General features: G+C 41.2%; 1 protein-coding gene and 1 long non-coding RNA gene across 8 annotated transcripts in view; one reads left to right on the forward strand and one right to left on the reverse strand.

Annotated features, from left to right (window-relative positions):
• Positions 1-505: 505 nt before the first annotated feature.
• Positions 506-17,900, reverse strand: LOC119249022 (uncharacterized). Of its 3 annotated transcripts, none has more exons than XR_008552412.1 (8): positions 17,470-17,900; positions 10,442-10,556; positions 9,223-10,052; positions 7,592-7,696; positions 6,503-6,591; positions 4,418-5,761; positions 1,759-1,876; positions 506-780 (listed from the first exon to the last, which is right to left on the reverse strand). It is a non-coding gene; the product is annotated as an uncharacterized LOC119249022 (long non-coding RNA). The 3 variants fall into 3 exon arrangements; XR_008552411.1 differs by having other exon boundaries at positions 506-793; XR_005126038.2 differs by lacking the exon at positions 1,759-1,876 and having other exon boundaries at positions 506-793.
• The window catches only part of PMFBP1 (polyamine modulated factor 1 binding protein 1), a 43,209-nt gene continuing 42,058 nt past the window's right edge, over positions 17,723-18,873 (forward strand). For 3 of the 5 annotated variants that reach the window (XM_037516031.2, XM_037516027.2, XM_037516033.2), the window contains exon 1: positions 17,872-18,075. The gene's annotated coding sequence lies outside the window, so the exon portion shown is untranslated. The other 2 variants (XM_037516028.2, XM_037516032.2) reach the window with 2 other exon arrangements.

Raw genomic sequence — 18,873 nt, forward strand, 5'->3', positions numbered from 1 at the left:
TGTTCAAAGGAATGCATTTGAGGGTTGTGTAATTATATAATTTTTTTTGTTTTTCAGACTGATATAAAATCAGTTTAGATTCCCAGAAAAAAAGCAAGAAAGTCTTCATAGTAGATGCCAATCTATAATGTTAAATTTTTTAATTCTCTAAGGATGATCCAGTTAGATAATGGCATACAGGCAGTATCAAAAATCTGGGCTTTATCTCTTTTTTTAAAAGGATTTATTTATTTATGCATACAAGATGCAGGGGTGCAGGCTAGAGATGCAGGGGGTGAGAGGACTCACCAGAGACAGAGTGGGGAGCAGAATAGGCGGATCTACTGAAAGAAACTACTGAGGGGAGCAGCAGGCGAGACAGGAGAGGTCTGCTGTGTCATGTGGGTCACCTCCCTGGCAGGGGATTGAACTTATGCTGCAGTGGCTGCAGATATCTTCATAGTGCTGTGTCTTAACCCCTTGTGCCACCACCAGAGAGGCCCTCTCTTTTTTTTTTTTTCAAGTTTCAGATATTTATTAATCAGTGTAAACCCTAAATTTACCAATGTAATTTGTGCATTTGCAAGGGAAATATTTACTGGTTAGGTGGAAATCATGCCGATAGTTTCTGGAAGACCTTCATTTTGAGCAGATTTATAATGAAATATTTCGTTTAGAAGTCTGGCCTCTCTTTCTTCTGTCATCTGTTTGCTGTCATCTTTGACTGAACAGATCTTGCAATGATCCTTGGACTCAGTTTGTTCCAGTATTCTGGGTTATTCTTTCTGTCCCAACTGACACCTGCATTGAACGACTCCAAGCACATGACATAAAGTACTACTTCAGTATCTCTGCTCCAAAATATACAAAGAGGAGAATCAAGTTTGAATGTTTCTTGGCCTGACCCAGGTTCTGGCAGAGTATGGCCTTCGAGCCAAGAGAAGAGCACAAATTTGCAAGACCTGGAAATAAGTAGTTTCTGCCCCAAGATTTCCCTTTAATAAATACACAACACAAGTTACTCTTTAATTTAACCAAAATAAGTAATACATCTTTCTTGTATCAAAAAAAAAATCCATATTGATAAAAAGGCAATAGTAATGATCACCTAAAATACTTCCTACCCATGCTTATAAAATTTGGTATATTTGTATCCATAATTTTTCCCATGAAAATAAACAATATAAAAGTTATTTTTATAAAAATTGAATGGTCCTATGTAGGGAATATGCATATTCATATATATATAAATAAAGTACAAAACTGTGTTCCCCACTCACTATAACATGCACAGCTTTCCCTCATTTTAAATTGCTAATTGTTATTTAACCAATAACTTAATGTCACTTAGATGATTTTTTCTTTTTGTCAACAGTAATTCTGTAACTAATATCCTTAAACAAACATATTTATATATTTATTCTTTCCTTTCCTTTGAATAAAATCCTGTAAGGGGAGTTGCCAGAAAATTGTCCTTTTTGTAAGATTGTTGTTCCATATTGCTAATTACTTTTCAAGAAAGAAAACAATTAACATTCCACAAACAATAAATGAAAATTCCAGTTTCCTAACAAACTGGAGTTAAAATATTTTTCAATCTTTCAATTCAACACCATTTTAACGTCCTAAAACAATTGACTGTAGGTTATTAGATGGAACAAAACACCTGAGGATATTTATTATGTACTTTCTATATACTGGTCTTAAACTATTTAGTGATCTCTCTCTCTCTCTCTCTCTCTCTCTCTCTCTCCCCCCTCCCCCCTTCCTTTTTCCCACCTGCCTTTCTTTTTGAATCATAACTGCGTTTTTCCACAACTTGAGTAAGAAACTCAGACACTGGCCTCCCCTGGTGGCGCAGCGGTTGAGCGCTGGGTTGTGAGGCTGCTCGTAGCCTCTGTAGTGCCAGTTCAATCCCCGGCCACCGGCAAGGGTCCCACAAAAAAAAAAGAAAGAAAGAAACTCAGACAGCACTATTCAGAATAACAGTCTGGCACTATCTTAATATAGTTAAACAATTGCAAGCCACAAACCAGGAACCATGTTATAGAAACACTTGCATGACATCATAAGAATGCCCACGAACACATCCTGCCACCTATCTGTCCTTAGCAAGGAACTGCCAACAGCCTAACGGTACATCTGCAGGAAGGAAGATGAGTAAATGTGCCATGTCCCAGCACTGTGACAGAGCAGTGGAATGGATGTAGCACAGCTAACTGCATTCCGTGCAGATGAATCTTGAAAACAATGTTGAAAGAAAATAGCAAATTGCATAAGATGAAGTACAGCATGATAAAAATTTATAAAGCTCAAAAGCAAGCAAAGTTAATTAACATATTAAAGACACATTCTTCATTGATAAAGGCATGTTTTCATCAGGTAAATAATAAACACAAATTTCAGGATGGTGAATTCAGGTGGTGAGCAGAAAGGCAGGGTCAGAGGAGTGAAACAAAGGGAGCTCTTTAGAGACATCATGAGGGATGTTTCAGTTCCTAGAGGGATCACATATATTCAGGTATTTTTCTGCTTCATAACTGACATGTGTGTTCTGAACATCTGAATCTATCAGACAGAGAGAAGATTGTTACTGCACATTCACTAGTTAGCAAATTTCATTTTGCTAATACTTTAAATAGTGCCCTGATGTCCCCAAAGAGCAAGTGTAGTTTTTCACTGCTAAAACCAGACCCCACACCTTACTGCCTTTGCACCTGCCACTGCGAATATAATACCAAGCCTCTCCAGAGGGTTCCACAATCCTCCAGAGAAGTGGCTTTGCCCTCACAACCTTAAGTGGAGAATTCCCTCCACATTGGAGAATCAGGGAAAGAGAAAAAAGAACCAGAATGTACAGCAGATACAACTTCTGATGGAATTCCCTATGCTCAGTGCTATGACCTTACCAATTCACCTGTACTCTTCTAAAAATACATCCCCAGTTCTGGGAAATAGTTAGAGGAAAATAGCCTATTTTTAAAGGAGAGGTCCTAAATAGCTAAGTCATTTTGCTTAAGCAATGAGCCAAGTCACTTCTAATGAGGTTGTAGCATTACTGGAAATAAGAGTTATATTTAAATAAATAGTCCATACATTACCCCAATAAATCACTTGAAAAATAATCTAGAATGTACTAACTATATTTTTAGTGGCATGTGCCTGACCTTTCGGAAAGAGAAAAGATAATGCTGGAACATTTTGAGAATAAACATTTATCCAAATTAGTAGTTAAGACACTAGTGAAATTGTTTTACATTTTCTTAACACCTTTAACTATACCAAATGCTTCAGAAACAATCTATTTTTCCTACCTTTAATAAAATACAGAATCTGTCTGTAAAGGAGAAGAAATATAAAGCAGAAACTTTTTTGATGACCCAATGAGAAATCCTATAATGGTCCTATTACTTCGACGCCTCGGGCAGGATGGATATACGTATTTGCAACATTTCATAAAATGGCTTGCAGTCCATAAAATGTTAGTTTTTTATTACTGTGTTCCGAGTGTTTTAAAATCTATGCCATATTCTTTTTCATAATATTCACAATAAAAATGTAAATAAGAACCCATTTATTCATTCAACAAACATGTTCTGAGAACCTGCCCTCTCCCTGGTACTCTGCTGGGGACACACAAGTCTTTTCTCAAAGTCATCATAACCTAGGATGTCTTATAAAGCCCCATGTATTAAATCTGCATCTGAACTTTTTTACGTTATATTCCACTGCCTGAAAAAATAATAATTATTACATTGTTCGCCAGAGAGCACTCCAGGTTGAGACTTGCAGGGGAGAAGTTCGTGCCTGTCTTACTCATCTCCCAAGCTCCCCCCACCTCTCCCTTACCCCCTCACTCTGCTTTTCCCATTTAGCCTAGTTTTCTACTCCCCCACCAACCTTCCTTCCTCTACCTTCCCTTCCTCTCCCCCCACCCCTTCCTTTACTATAAAGCTTCTAGAAAAACAGTCACACCGCTCTCTCCTCCAAGAATCTCCTTTTCAACTAAAGCATAATTTCAGCCTCTGTTCTACCCGCCCTGTACACATTAAGGAAAGTGGTGGCTTCCTGGTCTCTAAAATAATGGCCTGATTTTCCTCATCTTACATGAATGTGTGTAGCAGCTGACCCTGTGCACCCTGCTGTCATTTCTCTGTATTCTCCCCTTTGGAGAGGTCCTCCTGCTGGTTTTCTTCTGGGGCTCCTTCTCAGTCCTCTCTGCCAGCTTTTCCTAGGCCCATCCAATCGAGATAGGTACTCACACCACAAACAGCGCCCCCCTCTTATCCTGCTGGGAGTTCTCTTGTACCACCTATAGTCACATATCACTGCCCACCCAAACTTGTCCCTTTTCCTGGAATGTTGTCCTTTATGTCCTCATCTCACTCATAACCCTTGTCTCTATCTGCCTGAATCCACTCATCTTCCAGGGACTTACATAAAAGGAAGTCAGCGTGTAATGGCAGAGGGCATGGCCTCTGGAGTCAGGTAGTATCCGTTCAAATCCTGATTCTGCACCCAGGAGCTATGTGACATCACACAAGTTACTGAACCTCTCTGTTTCTTCATTTCCTCAGCTACAGGATGAAGAGAATAATAGTATCAGGCTCCAAAAATTGTTATGAGAATTAACAAATTAGTATTCATAAAGTCCTTGGAACAGTGCCTGAAACGTGGTAAGTACCATGTGTTTGTTTTAGACTTTAAAAAAAAAAAATTCAACTTAAAGTATTTTCCAAATGCCCAAGCTTTTACTGACCCCTTACTAGCCCACTTACCACCATGTATATTATATATTTTTAAGGTCTCCCCAGTATCTCTGTGCTTCCTTGGTCAGGAACCCTGTCCCACTCATTTCTGTATCCCAGCCTGGCACAAAGCTGCTCTCAGCAAATGTTTGTTGAATGAGTGGAAGATTGAAATAAATGGTTTTCCAAGGCCTCTCCATCTTAGTGGTAAATCAGAAAACATAAGCCTAGAATTTCCTTGCAAGGCATTTTGGCCGGGGGGTGAGGTTGGGGTATTTGTGAGGCACCAGCATTTTCCATTTCCTCAATTTCTTCAGCCCAGTAAACTGATCTGGTGACAGGAGCCATAACAGTGCCAAGCCCAGTTAATCCAAACCAGAATGGCACAGGCTGTGCCTTTCTGTATCACATCAGTGGAGTTTTATTTTCCATCCTTCATACCTGTTTCCTTCTCTGTGTGTAGTTAATGAGCTTTACATTTAAAACATGAAAAGCCAATAAAACATGAAAATCACAAATCAACAGTGCTTTGTTCAAGAATATCCTATTTAATCAAGAAACTTTCCCAAGTGATGCATTTAATTCAACCACCAGGTGCCAGGTGGCAATAGGTGCTGGAGGGGGAGGCCGAGGGAGTCTGTCAGGAGAGAAAAGCTGTGCTCCTTCCCGTGGGGGGGACTCACAGTGCCAGAGATGATTAGAACACGCCATCCTCCTCCTGACAAGCATCTTTAGAAATCAAAGCTGTTCCCATAACCTACTAATGCATCTGTACCTTTAATTAGCCCAATCAAGCATACAACTTCGTAAAATCTCTCACCTTTTTTGCTCCTTTCAACTAATTTCTGAACATTTCATTTCTGAGTAAGCTTTCACTGCCTAACAAGCAGTAATGAAATGACCAACATTAACCCATTGTTAGATTAAACAAAGTACATCCCTGGCTGATAGCATTCTATATTGTTGGGGTTGGAAATGTGTCCTCTCCTATGATGAAAACATTTGGTATTTGCCTAATGAGACCATTCTTGTACCTATAAAGGAAAAAAAGACATTGTATTAAAACACTGCATGTTAAAACCAGCATGTTCAGCACTTTCCACTCTCAGCCACATCTGTGGGTGAGGCAGGTTTCTCGATATTAAATGCTGCAGTTGGGCCCATATTCTTAGAAGATGTCTGATTGGCTACTCCCCAAATATAACTTAAATTGGCTTAAAATAGAACAATCACATGCTAACCCAGTAGCATTAGCAACTCTATTAACAGCCAATTTCACATCCACACCAGAGGGAGTAAAAGGTAATTTGCTCATTATCAACACCCTCTGGCAGTGGAAGGAAATGACTGTTCATCAGAAAGTATTTTCCAACATAACAATAGCAGCGCCCATATGTAACCACCTCACTCTCCCTTCCCTCCATGACTTGATCACTGGAGAGCAGCGATAGGAAAAAACACTTTCAGATACAAATGAATTTGATATGAGATGTCTACCTGCACCCCCTTCCAAAATCAGTCCTACCTTCATCTCACCTCAACCCTTTAGGGTCACAAATGACAGGAGAGGGGGCACTACAGATCCCACTACCGCAGAAATTGTTCAGCTCAATAAAGGGTCTAAGTTCTGGCCCTTTCACTAAGAAGTACTTCAGAGTACTTTAACCCAAACAGCTGAGACAATTTTTGGAGCCACTGTGACCAAATCTAATCAGTAGACTTATTGTGTAATGGAAGAAAATGAAACATTCAAAAACACAGTATTTAAATCTCACCCATCGGGCCTCCCCTGGTGGCGCAGCGGTTGAGCGCTGGGCTACGAGGCTGCCCGCAGCCTCTGCAGTGCCAGTTCATTCCCTGGCTGCTGGCGAGAGTACCACAAAAAAAAAAAAAAAAAAAAAAAATTTCACCCATCACTTGCGTAAATATTTCTTAGTAAATATTTCTTCAAAAATTAAGGTCTTTTATTTGTTTGCTTATAATCAGTGCTTAGTAAACCTTAGTCAGGTGTGTTTATGTATTGGGACATGTTACTTGTAGTAAAATTATAAGAAATACCTCTTACTTTATCACTCTGCTTAACTGGCTGTTTTTATTTGAGAATAGTCATCTCCAAATTCTTGCCTAGCTCCCTGGGCCTTCCTCCTTACCTAGCTCCCTGGGCTTCCTACTTGCCTAGCTCCCTGGGCTTCCTACTTCTGTCTACCCTGTCTCCTGTACACAGAGGCCAAGCTTATCTGCCTGAAACAACTTGGGAGGTGTCACTCCCCAGCTCAAAAATCTTCAGTGGCTCCCTGTTGCCTACAGATAAGCTCCAGATTCTGCATCCTAGCTCTTAAAGATTTTTCTCAACCATGCCACTGGAGTCAGAAACCTACTTTTCTGACTCTAGTGGGAAATTCCCATTTTTCCCCAGCATCCTAGAATACAGCCCAGATCCCCTTATCAGAATATAGGACAAGGGCAAATATAACCATCTTCATAAAGTCTTTCCTGATTGTTCCAATGGAAAGTTGTCTACTGCATCTATGAACTACAGTAACCGTTTGGACTACTCTGCTTTATCTCAGTTGCTGTCAGGTGGTGCTTCTCCCACCAGAACTTGAAAATGAGGGAAAGATTGTTCTAGGTGAGATGAACTATATACCCAGAGTCACCTTAGAGAGACAGAATAGCTCTCAGCCCTGCAAACCCCAACTAGTCCAAAATAACAATCAGCCTCATGATGCAGAGAAGGGAAAACATAGTCATGGAGGAATGGTGTCTGTACCCTTACTAGTGATATCCAAGAGACAGGGAAACTTACCCAGCAAACTGGCAGTACCAGCCCCATTGGCAGGACCTTTGCTATCTGAGATAGTTACCTGAAGCTTTTCTAGCCAGTTGCCATTCAACACCGGACTCTTTAAGTGTCCTTAAATTCTAATTCTGTTGTTCAAAAATCAATTTGGTTTGTCATGTTGGTTGACCTAGAGAGAGAGAGAGAGAGAATATGCTGGTCACACAGTGAGTTTTCCATTTCCCATACCAATGATTTCTCACCATAAATTAGTTCATTGGCTTCATTTTTTTCAGTAAATATTCCTAAACATCTACTATGTGCCAAGAACTTGTCTATTCACTTGAGACAAGATGATGAACAAGAAAAAAACATAGTCCCTTGCTCTAAGGAGTTAACAGTCTGAGGGGGACACAGATAATTCCAGTATAGTGTGAACATCCCAGGTAGGGATCTTCAGGGACACAGGATTGAAAGGAGAACCCAGGGTAGGGGAGCAAGAAATGACTGTGAAGGAAATGATAATTACCTCAAGTCTTGAGGCATCAACTGGAATTAGCCCAAAGAAGATGGGAGGGGGGGGAAATTGAATGATGCATGTAGCATAAGCAGCATGGGCAAATGATGGAAAGTATGTGTGAGAATCTGAGTACAGCTTGGTAGAGCTTTGGTGGGGAATGTGAAGAAGGGTAGGGAGGAGGATCAGGAAAGCAGGGCACAGATCACAGAGGGGTATGTAAGACATTTTTAAGAATTTTTGAAAGGTTTTTAAGCAAGTAAATGACATGATCAAATCTCTCATTGCTGGAGGAATGGACAGTGCCATTGGGATGTAGAGGAGAGGGCCAATAGAAGATTTATTTAAAAGCCCTGGTGAGTGGTTGGATGAGGGGCTGGGAGTGGAAGTGGAGTGAGGGGAAGTGTGAGAGAAGAATCAAGACAGTGCTTGAATTTTTCGGCCTGAACAAATGGATCGGGTGGAGGGGCCTTTCACAGGGGCAGCATATAATACTGGTGAGGAGAACAAAACTCCAGAGTTAGGCCACCTCAGTTCAAATCTTTACCACTTACTCCCATGTAGTCTCAGCCAACCTACCTAACCTCTGTGTGCCTCATTTTCTCATCTTTAATGAAGTTAACCAGAAAACTTTTATCGTAGTTATTTTGCAGATTGACATGAGTTGATAGCGACATGCTCAGAATTGTGTGTGGTACATAATAAATGTTATATGTCTTTGTTAAATAAATAAAAACAGGTGACAGAGAAGGAATAACAAGTTTGGCATAGAGGATTCTGTGTGTAGTTTGGGAGATGTTGAGTTTCAGAGATCTGTGAGACAATCAAAAATGTTCAGGGACACATGTAGATCTGGAGCGCCAATGAACGTCAGTGGTGGAGATTGTGTTCTGGAAGCAGTCCTCATGTGAATTGGAACACTGGATGGCATAGAGCAAAAGGATATAGAAAGGATATATGAGAAAGAGGAAGACCAAACAAGATAGTACCTTGGAAACTATTTCAGAAATGGGCAAAAGGAGAGGTACTTGATGAGGAAAATGAAGAGCCATCAGAAAGATAGAAAGAGAACTGAGAGAGGATCTCAAAACCAAGGACAGAAAGCATTACTGGAAGGAGAAAACAGCCACATGTGTTAAGTTTGTCAAGTATAATAAGGATCCAAAAAAGACCATTGGAACTGACAACAAAAATTTGACCTTGAGTCTTCCCCGGTGGCGCAGGCGGTTGAGCGCTGTGCTGTGAAGCTGTGTGCGGCCTCTGCAGCATGGGTTCGATCCAGGCCAGCCAGTGAGAATCCCACATGCGAAGCAGACCTCTCCTGTCTCACCCGCTGCTCCCCTCAGCAGTGTGTTTCGTCAGTCTGCCTGTTCTGTTTCCTGCTCTGTCTCCGGTGAATCCTCTCACCCTCCTGTACATCTAGCCTGTACCCCGGTTCTTATAAAAAATAAATAAATCTTTAAAAAAAAAAAAAGAAAAGAATTTTAAAAAATATTTGACCTTGGCCAAAGATAGTTGCTGCCGCTGCGGTGGCAATGGTAAGGTAAAAGTGAGAGGGGGGGAGAGGAGAAACACAAAGATGATGAGCACAAACCATTCACAGAGAGTGGAGAGGAGAGGGGTAGCCAAAAGACAGAAGTTAAAAGATGTTTTTTGTATAATGGGGAATACTTGAATATATTTAACTGCTGTTATGGGTTAAATTGTGTCCTTCAAAATTCGTATAGTGAAGTCCTAATCCCCAATACCTGAGAATATGACTGCATTTGGAAATAGGGTCGTTACAGATATTATTTGTTACAATGAGGTCTCACAAGAGTCAGGCAGACTCCTAAACCTGACTAATGTCCTTATAAAAGGGGTATTTGGAGATAGAAAGGCACACAGGGACGATGCCCTGTGAACTTGAAGACTGAGACAGAGTGTGGAGAGGAACCAGAGCTAGGTGAGAGGCAAGACAGATACTCCACAGTCCTCAGAAAGAACCAGCATCTCCAACATCTTGATCTTTGGCTACTGGACTCCAGAACTGCAAAACAAAAAAATTCTGTTGTTTAAGTCTCCCAATTGTGGGACCTTGTTATGCCAACCCTAGGAAAAGCATTCAGTTGCTAATGGTACTTTCCAATATTTATCGTATTAGTCAGAGACCCAGCAGGAAGTAGATGACTTGCTCCAACTGAGTAACTCCTGAAATATTTCATAAGGGACTAGGTGTAAAGCTGTGGGCAGGATGTAAGGGAGCTACAGGGTACTCAGACAGAATAAGAGTGGGCCTTGATGACCCCCCACACCTCAAGGGTGGGGAGAGGAAAAAGGCCCCCCTGAAAAGCAGCTGCATGGAAAGGACCCCTATAGAACTATGACCCAACCCTCAGTCAGTCCTGGGGACCTGCCAGACTGGATCTTAGAGCACACCTGCAAATTTGACACAGTCCTCCCTCTGATCTCCTGCTCATGCTCCACATGGGACCAGCCAATCCAAGGCCAGAGGTCAAGGGAGTAGTTGATGCAGCTCCCGCAGTTCCACCTCCTGGGGCAGCAAGGGAAACAGGAGAGGGGTAGAGAGTAAAAGTGAGGGGCCAGCAGAAACCAAGTCCAAAGCCTTTTCACATTTTACAACAACTTGACTACATAGGTAAATGTTTAAACTCAAAAATGCTAATAAAAGAATCATTACAGGGCCTCCCCGGTGGCTCATCGGGTTGAGTGCAGCACTGTGAAGCTGTCCGCAGCCTTTGCAGTGCAGGTTCTATTCCTAGCCGGCCAGGGAGATAACCACATGGCACAGCAGACCTCTCCTGTCTCGCCCGCTGCTCCCCTCAGGAGTATATTTCGGTCCTTCTGCCTGTTCTGTTCCCTGCTCTGTCTCTGGTGAATTTTCTCACCCTCCCATGCCTCTGGCCTGTGCCCCAGTGCTTGTATAAATAAATAAATCTTAAAAAAAAAAAAAAAAAGAATCATTACAGAGGGAGAGGCTGCAGTTCTGAGACTGCGCTGTGCAAGGCCCCTGCAGGAGGGTTATAGGCAGGTTATGGCAACAGTATTCTCGTGCTTGTATTTGTGTTTGCAATTGTACATTTCTGCTTCACCCAGTGTATACTGGGTTCTTAGCGCTTTTGAATTATTGGGGGGAAATCAGTATATTCTCTATTTCTTTACTTTCATCTTTGGAAATATCCATTGAGGAGGACTTTTTCTACTATCACCTAACCTCTTTGAAGTGATGGAGATGTGTCTCTATTTTTCTAAGATACTTTTTGAGAGAGGACTGATCTGTTTTAAAATATGAGCTGATACAAAGCAAGAAGTGACTAAGTGAAGCTTCTGTTTATAGCACAATCAGTAAGAATCATTTCTTTTTATCTATGACCATAAACATTTAATTAACTAAACAAAAGACTATGTATGTATACGTTATCATTTTTATATAGCTATGAACTAAATTTAGCCAATGCTTTATTTAGAATGGACTCTTAAAGGGGGACTAGCTCAAGGGACTATAATGATGAACTGTGGGTGCTTTGGTGGTAGGAAAACTACAGTGACTATGCCTGAGATGAGCAATCATATAGTGTCCAAAAATCTACAATAATGTAAGGATTTCAAACTTTAAAATAAATTATAAAATAGACTCTTAATTTGTTACAAAAGTTAACATGATAATGATAACAATGACAAGTCTTTTATAATGAAGCCAGGCCAGACTTCACATGTTCATAACAGTTCACCTTTGGGTTTTGCAACCTAGATGTTTCAGTTCCACAAAGAAGCACCAACTATGTGATGGTTGTTTGAGTCATTGGGTTGGCTTTTGCAAGTGAAATCAAGGAAATTTTTTTGTGACAATCCTCTTCAGAAGTCTTCAGCTTCTTGTGCCATAATTAGGACTACAACCCTTTGAATCCCCTATTCTTGAAACAGAAAGGCCAAATTTGGAAGCTAGTTCCCCCTACTTCTTGAAACAAAAGGGCCAAATTTAGAATACCCTTACAAATATCTATCTGCACTGGGTATTTGTTGAGTCTAGTGGGGGGAAAGGATGTAATAAAATGCAGGAATTTTCATAATGAGAGAAGAAGGCTTCTCATAGGTAAATCATTTGAGGAAAATGAGAACTGAGCTTTGACCCAATTTTTCCTCTCTCTCTCTCTCTTTCTCTCTCGATGGCATTAAAGGAAAAGAAGATAGAACAGACCTCAGAGAACATCAATGATGGCAAATGAGGAAATCAGGTGACTCAAAAAAATGTCTGTGTTAGGCTGACAGGTAACCCAGAAAAGCAGCATTCTGAGTCTTCCTAGATGAAGCTGTTTGGGAGCCTGACAGCATTATGGAGAAGAAAACTTGTGAAGCAATGAGGACAAGCCACAGATGGAAAAAAAACTTTGAATTCTTTTTTCATTTAAAATTTTTTAAAAAGCAAAAGACAAAATGGAGAGGAAGTGTGAAGTGCCTCATCGTCCAAGCTGTCTTCCAGTTAAATGTGCTGCTGTGACAGCTCAGCTGTCCTAAGTTCTAATTGTTTTATGTCACACCCATATGCTGCAACACACAGAAATCTTTTCATTTCTTGTCTTCATTTGGGGGACAGAAATTCCCTTTGAAGGCTCCTTGCTATGGGGACCATGGGGGCACCAGAGTTTGACCCAGGCTGGTCGCTCTCCTCCCTGTAGCCCTGTTGTGCCGTCGATGCGCTTAGTTACAAAGCTCGGGACTGCTGCTGCCTTCAGTCAATCCATTTAGCCGAAGGCCTCTGATTTGTTCACATTTACTACAACACATACAGAGGGCTCGAGGATTTTTTTTTTTTCTTACTATTGATCTGGTGCTTTAAGAGGGGAAAAAATCTCCTTGGCTGTCTAAACACTATTGATCCCTGCTTGGGAGTCGCAGCAGAAGTGTAGAAAGGGCGTGGATGAATTGAAATTTCATTTCCGACAACTTGTTCCTGTTATTTTTACCCTTTTGGACGGGGAGAAACACGTTGCTGCGGCTTCAGTCAATGTGGTCGATAGCTCCACTGAGAAACTCAACACGGCTTCTGCCAGAGGTTTGGCAATGAGACATGATGTTGGATTTAGAGTGTATGAAACTGAAGGATGCTGGCGAAAAGCACTAGGTCTTAACAGCAACCAAAGGCAGAGCAAATGGCTTTGGGCTCACTCTGACCTACCAGGCCGTGGCTTGGGAGAGAAGAAGGATTAGGAGGCTAACAACATTGCTGTAGAGGAGAGGTCCTGAGTGGTCACACCAGAAGCTTCCCTGGGCTACAGGTGCCTTGCTTCAAACTCTTGGCTGGCTTTCTACAACAGGTTAAGGAGAGAGCTTCTCTAGCCAAAGCTGGATGTCAGGCCTCAAAGAAGGGGACTGTGTTGAGTTCTTACAAGACTACCCAGAAAAGGACGAGTGTGGAAACCGGAGCTGCCAGCCGGCAGGGAACTAGTGGATGGTGCTGGGCGTGCCAGGGCACACATCTGCAGCCAACAGCCTCAGGAAGCCCTCCCACCCCTCAGTACGCTAGGTAGATGTATGCCAATAGCACCAGCTTTGTTCTTACTTTTATTAGATGTTCAAAGAATACAGGAGAGAACCAGGCTCCTTCTTCATAGTGGCAACATCTGGCATTGATGTAGCCACACACCTTTGATCCTTAAGGATCCCAACACATTTTACAGCCTGCTGTAGTGCTAATGGCCACAGCAATGACTGGAGTAAATGTGACCCAGTAGTCTCCACTCTGGTTCCCTGTTCTCAGTTTTGCAGAGCAGCTCTCCATACTGAATGGAGAGATTCCAATTTGATCCCAAACACCTCTTTGTCATTTTTTGCAAAATTTGTTCTATATGTCTTCCCCCATTTTTTAAACTACAAGTTCTTCCTAACCCTTCTTAATAAACAGTAATTACTTCATTTACATTTCCAATGATTTCACAGGCCCACTTCTGGCCCTAGCCCTGTCCCTCCCCTTCCAGAGAAAGATGGAAATGCTGTTCTCTCCTGGGAGCCAGGAATCTGCATTGCGGATGAGATTGCAAATTCAGACACAATAAACAGAATTAAGAAAAACTGAGCTGGCATTTGACAGAAATTGTAAAATGACACTCAGAAATGTTGCTCTTGTGGAAATTACTGATATTAAAATATAAATCAGTGTCTTGTGTTTCCCATAGCACCAGGGGCTCTATTAGGTTATGTGGTTTGATTGCTGAGCTGAACCTAAGAGACTTGGCAGTTCAGAGCTGAAGTTATCCCAAAGTATTTAACCCCTGTCTTGCTGGAGAGCAGGCACCTCAACAAATCCCTGTTGATAATATTGCTTCCAAAAAACCTTGGCCTTTCATTAAAGCTTTTGAAATCTGGGAGAAGGTGGAGGGGGCTAATTTGGCCCAAAAAGGTAAAGGAATTTGGAGACAAGACAAGAATCTTATTGCACAGTTCCATGAAGAAAGCAGCCAACCACAAATCAAGAAGTAGAGTCTGTCAATTTTTTTTAATTAATTTTAATGAGGAAAGCAGTAACTATATAATGGATAAACTCTGTCAACGCCAGCATAACCAAGTAACCGAGGTTAATATTGTCAGTAACAAGGCATTGACATGATGTAAGATGCTGATATTGGGAAAGCAGAGGAAATGGTATTTAGGAACTCTCTGTAATGTTTTTGCAACTTTTCTGGAAGTCTAAAATGATTTCAGGAAGGCCTATATGTTCCTCATCCTGCAATTCTCACATCAATTCAATCATTAAGAGCCCTGAAATTGTTCATACTTTTTTCAATGGTAGAAGGTGGAACATTGAAAAGAAATATAAAACCCAGCAAGAGAAAAGAAAAACTAACAGGCTGAGTATAGTTAACACCTGTTACTTTTGCTTAAACACCCAAGAATAACTTTAAACTGAATAATGTCTCTTCCCATGACAACCAAGAAACATGTTCTAAATGAGAAAAACAGATCATGAAGGAGGAGGAATAAACAACGTTTCTCTAAGGAGAGTTGTCCATCCATACTTCCCACTGGTTACCAGTTTCTTGGGGACAGACCCGCATCAATAGTCAGTGGTTATGGCATTTGTGTAACCTAATGTGGGTAGACAGTATGTGATTTACTAATGGGTTCCTGATCCTGCCCTGCTCAACCTGTGTTTCACTGAACTTGTTCGCTTGCTTCCTTCTCCCCAAAACTAAACAGTCTCTCTGACTTAGGAAGGAGAAAGGGGAAGGGAATATGAGCATAAAGCAAGAAAATTAGAACCCGGTAAGATTAATGAGATGAGCAGAAGTGAAGAAAACAAGAACCTCAGATCAGTTTAACAATCAAGGGGGTAGAAGGGACTTTGGATTAATACCAAAATGGGAGGCAGGAGAATAAACAAGATCTTAGGATCCTATCCCCTTCTTCGCACACCTTTCCAGACAAAATGTAGGATGATGGCAGGGCGGGTCTAAGAAGACAGGGCTTAAGATGATCGTGTGTGTGTGTGTGTGTGTGTGTGTGGCATTAGAAGAATCCTCAGACAATGGAAAAAGGCCAGCAAGCCCAAAACCCATAGTATAAAGAAGATGAAGTATTTCTTTGTGGCACGGACATACTGGCACAATTCAGCTGGGTCATGGCCCAAGACCATGGACTACAAATCACCCCTTGGTCCAGGATCCAACCTAGGACCCCAGAATTTAGGTCGACTCTGAAGACACCTTAAAGAGGTGGAAGTTACCATGAATAGATTCAATTTTAACCCAAAAATGTTAAGAGCTTTCTCAGAAATAAGACTGTGTTTTCTCCTATTTGTGGAAATGGGCTTCAATAAGAGTCTAAATAATTACTTTTTCTTTGTATACCCAGTTCATACCTGCTAAACTAATCACCTAAGTGAAGTGCTATCCCTATTGGGTGTTTCTCAGGAATCTGTAAGATGTTCCTAGTGTGAGTTGAGGCCACGTCTAGAGGCATAAAAAATCAGTAGATGCTCCAACCAAGTTTTTGTTTTACTACAATTGTCTACTTTTCCCCCCTGGGCACAGCTGTCACCAAGAGAAATCCTGCTGGAAAAGCAGACAGTGGGACTTACTAATACAAGGTACAGTTCCCTGGGCATATGCACCAAAATCAGAGGTGCCAGTAAAGGAGATGATGAGGCTGGAGGAAGTAAAAGACAAAAAGAGATGCGGAAGCCAGCAGCATAGCTGTAGGGAAAAGGTTTGAGAAGAGAGATGACATTCAAGTCCTGGGCCCAGATATCAGTCTCCACCAATCAGGTAGAAAGGCTCTCTCTCCGTGATGAGTTCCCTCCTCTCCAAAACATTTGTCCAGCCATACTCCTCAGAGAAGTTGTGAAGTTTCACATGATCATTTTATAAAGCATTTGAGGCTCCCTCAAAGTACTCTTCCTTATCCATCTGGCAAACATTACTGTCAAATGCTTCGAAAATTTATCCTATAATCCATTTTTTTTTTTTTTTTTTTTTTGTCCATAAGCACTTCTAAATTGTCTGCCACTGCTGCTAATGACTCACGGGATTCCCATGTCCCTTCATGGAACATAATTCTCTGTTTTCCTTCTGACGTATTTTACTTAGTAGGTTTAAATACCAAAAAATAGACTCTGTTCATGTCTGATATACTTTCATGCAAATATGAGAGCCTCTGCCTCCCGCTTTTCCTTCCAAACTCTTGACCTTTGCTCTATAATTCATAGTAGGTGAAAACACAACAATCAAGAAAATCTTTTTTTTTTTCACCTTTGAGACAAAATTCCATTTGATTTAAGAATCACTTCCTAACTAATAGGTGTGCCTGTAGAGTAATATTATTCTCAAGGCTGTATTTGTTCCATCACAACTTTTCTGTGACGCTTTGGCTCAGTTTGTGGTTGCTACTAAAAAAAGATGTCTGTTGAGGTAGAACATTGAGTCAGTATACCCCAGAGGTAGGAAAGATAATGGTCATTTTGTGGAAATCAGCCTCAATAAGAGTTTGAGTAATAGAAAAATTGTTACATTTTCTTTGCACATCTAGTTCATACCTGCTACATTCTGTACTTTACATACTATCTATTTGGTACAGTCCTCTAGCTTAGAGAGGCAAGAATAATGTTCAGAGAGTTGAGTGCCTTTCGAAACACCACTGTTTGACATAGGTGCTGAGCCAGGTTTAGAAACTCAGTGACGGTGAGTCCTATTAGGTGTTCTTTTATGCCATACTATTTTTAATCTTCTCATTTACCTAGTACTGTAGATGAAATATTTGTTTTCTCCCTCACCAAGAAAATTCATATGTTGAAAACCTAATCCCCAAAGGTGAATGTATCAGTAGTTGAGGTGTTTGAGAGTGATTAGATCATGAAGGCGGAGCCCTCATGAATAGGATTAGTGCCTTTACAAAAGAAACCTCATAGAGCTTCCTTCCAGTACATGATGGTACAGTAAAAAAGGCAGTCTTACCAAACATGGGTCTTCACTGGACACCAAATGTGCTGGTGCCTTCAGCTTGGTGCCTCCAGAACTGTGATGTTTTGTTATAGCAGCCTAACCATATTATTTTTAGTGACTTCTTGTGGCCAATGAAATGTGAACAGAAGTGAAGTGCATGACTTCCACTTTAAGAGCCTGCAGGTGATTCACCAAGCAGATCCTTTTTTGCTGCCATGGCAATAAGCAACATACTAGATAATAGAGGTTCTACCAGCTGAGGACAATGAAGAACAAAGCCTCAGTTGACTCATAAAGGACAAGTGGCCAAGTGAGAAATAAACCTTCATGGTTTTACAGCACTGAGATTTGGGGGTGTTTGTTACGGCAATAATCTCCTGACTTCTTCCTACAGGGTAAGCCCAAGCTACATCACTGTTCCCATGATGCATCTCTGCACTTGAGGACCTAAAAGGGTAAACAATGCAGCACATCAGAATACAACCCCATAAAACATTCCAAATTCCATGCCTCACCAACATTCTTTCTTCCTCTTGGCTTATATTAGGGGTGAGGGATGTGGTTCATTACAAAGAATGAGTATTTTGATAGCTTCTCATTCTTGGAACTATTCTGCAGGTAAGTACCTGATGGAAATTTCCTTTTTTCTTAGAGTTAAAAACATAATGAATCAGATTATTATTTTATTTTTTTTTAATAGAGGCATGCTTTATTTATTTGTTTGCTGGTTTGTTTGTTTGTTTTGTTTATACATGCACTGGGTACAGTCAGAAGCGCGGGAGGGTAAGAGAATTCACCAGAGCCAGAGCGGGGAGCAGAGCAGGCAGAAGGACCGAAGTACACTGCTGAGGGGAGCAGCGGGCGGCAGGACAGGTCTGCGCGCCATGTGGGACCTCCTCCGGTGGCCGGGGAGCAGCCGGGGATCGAACCGGCGCCGCAGAGGCCGCGCACAGTTTCGCAACCCAGCGCTCAACCGCTGCGCCACCGGGGAGGCCCATGAATCAGATTATTTTAATACAGTGCATTGTAACCACTGATGCATCATCCTGCACTGATATACATACATGTGCAAAAGTCTTTGGTTTCCTTTGAAGCTTTTTTATTTAGTTAATTCTCAGCACTTTACAAGTTTCTTAGCTTTATAAGTAAGCCCCAACATTGTGGCAACTCTGTGCTTCAGAAAATTACATATCAGATATTTCCAAATAAATAATTATAAGTTAATGGAAGCTCCTTGTGGAGCTGTAAGAGAGCAGGTGTGACCTTGAATAAGTCACTTAGCCTCTCTGGGCTTCAGCTTCCTCCTCTTCAAAATGGAGATAGTAATATCTGTCTCCCAGGATTACTGTGAGAATTAATTTGGGTTATGCACATCCTGTATGGTTCATAATTAGTGCATAATGTTAGTTACATCTG

This window comes from Talpa occidentalis, unplaced genomic scaffold (assembly GCF_014898055.3).
Source record: "Talpa occidentalis isolate TD23 unplaced genomic scaffold, MPIMG_talOcc4v2.1 talOcc4.17, whole genome shotgun sequence".
NCBI lineage: Eukaryota > Metazoa > Chordata > Mammalia > Eulipotyphla > Talpidae > Talpa > Talpa occidentalis.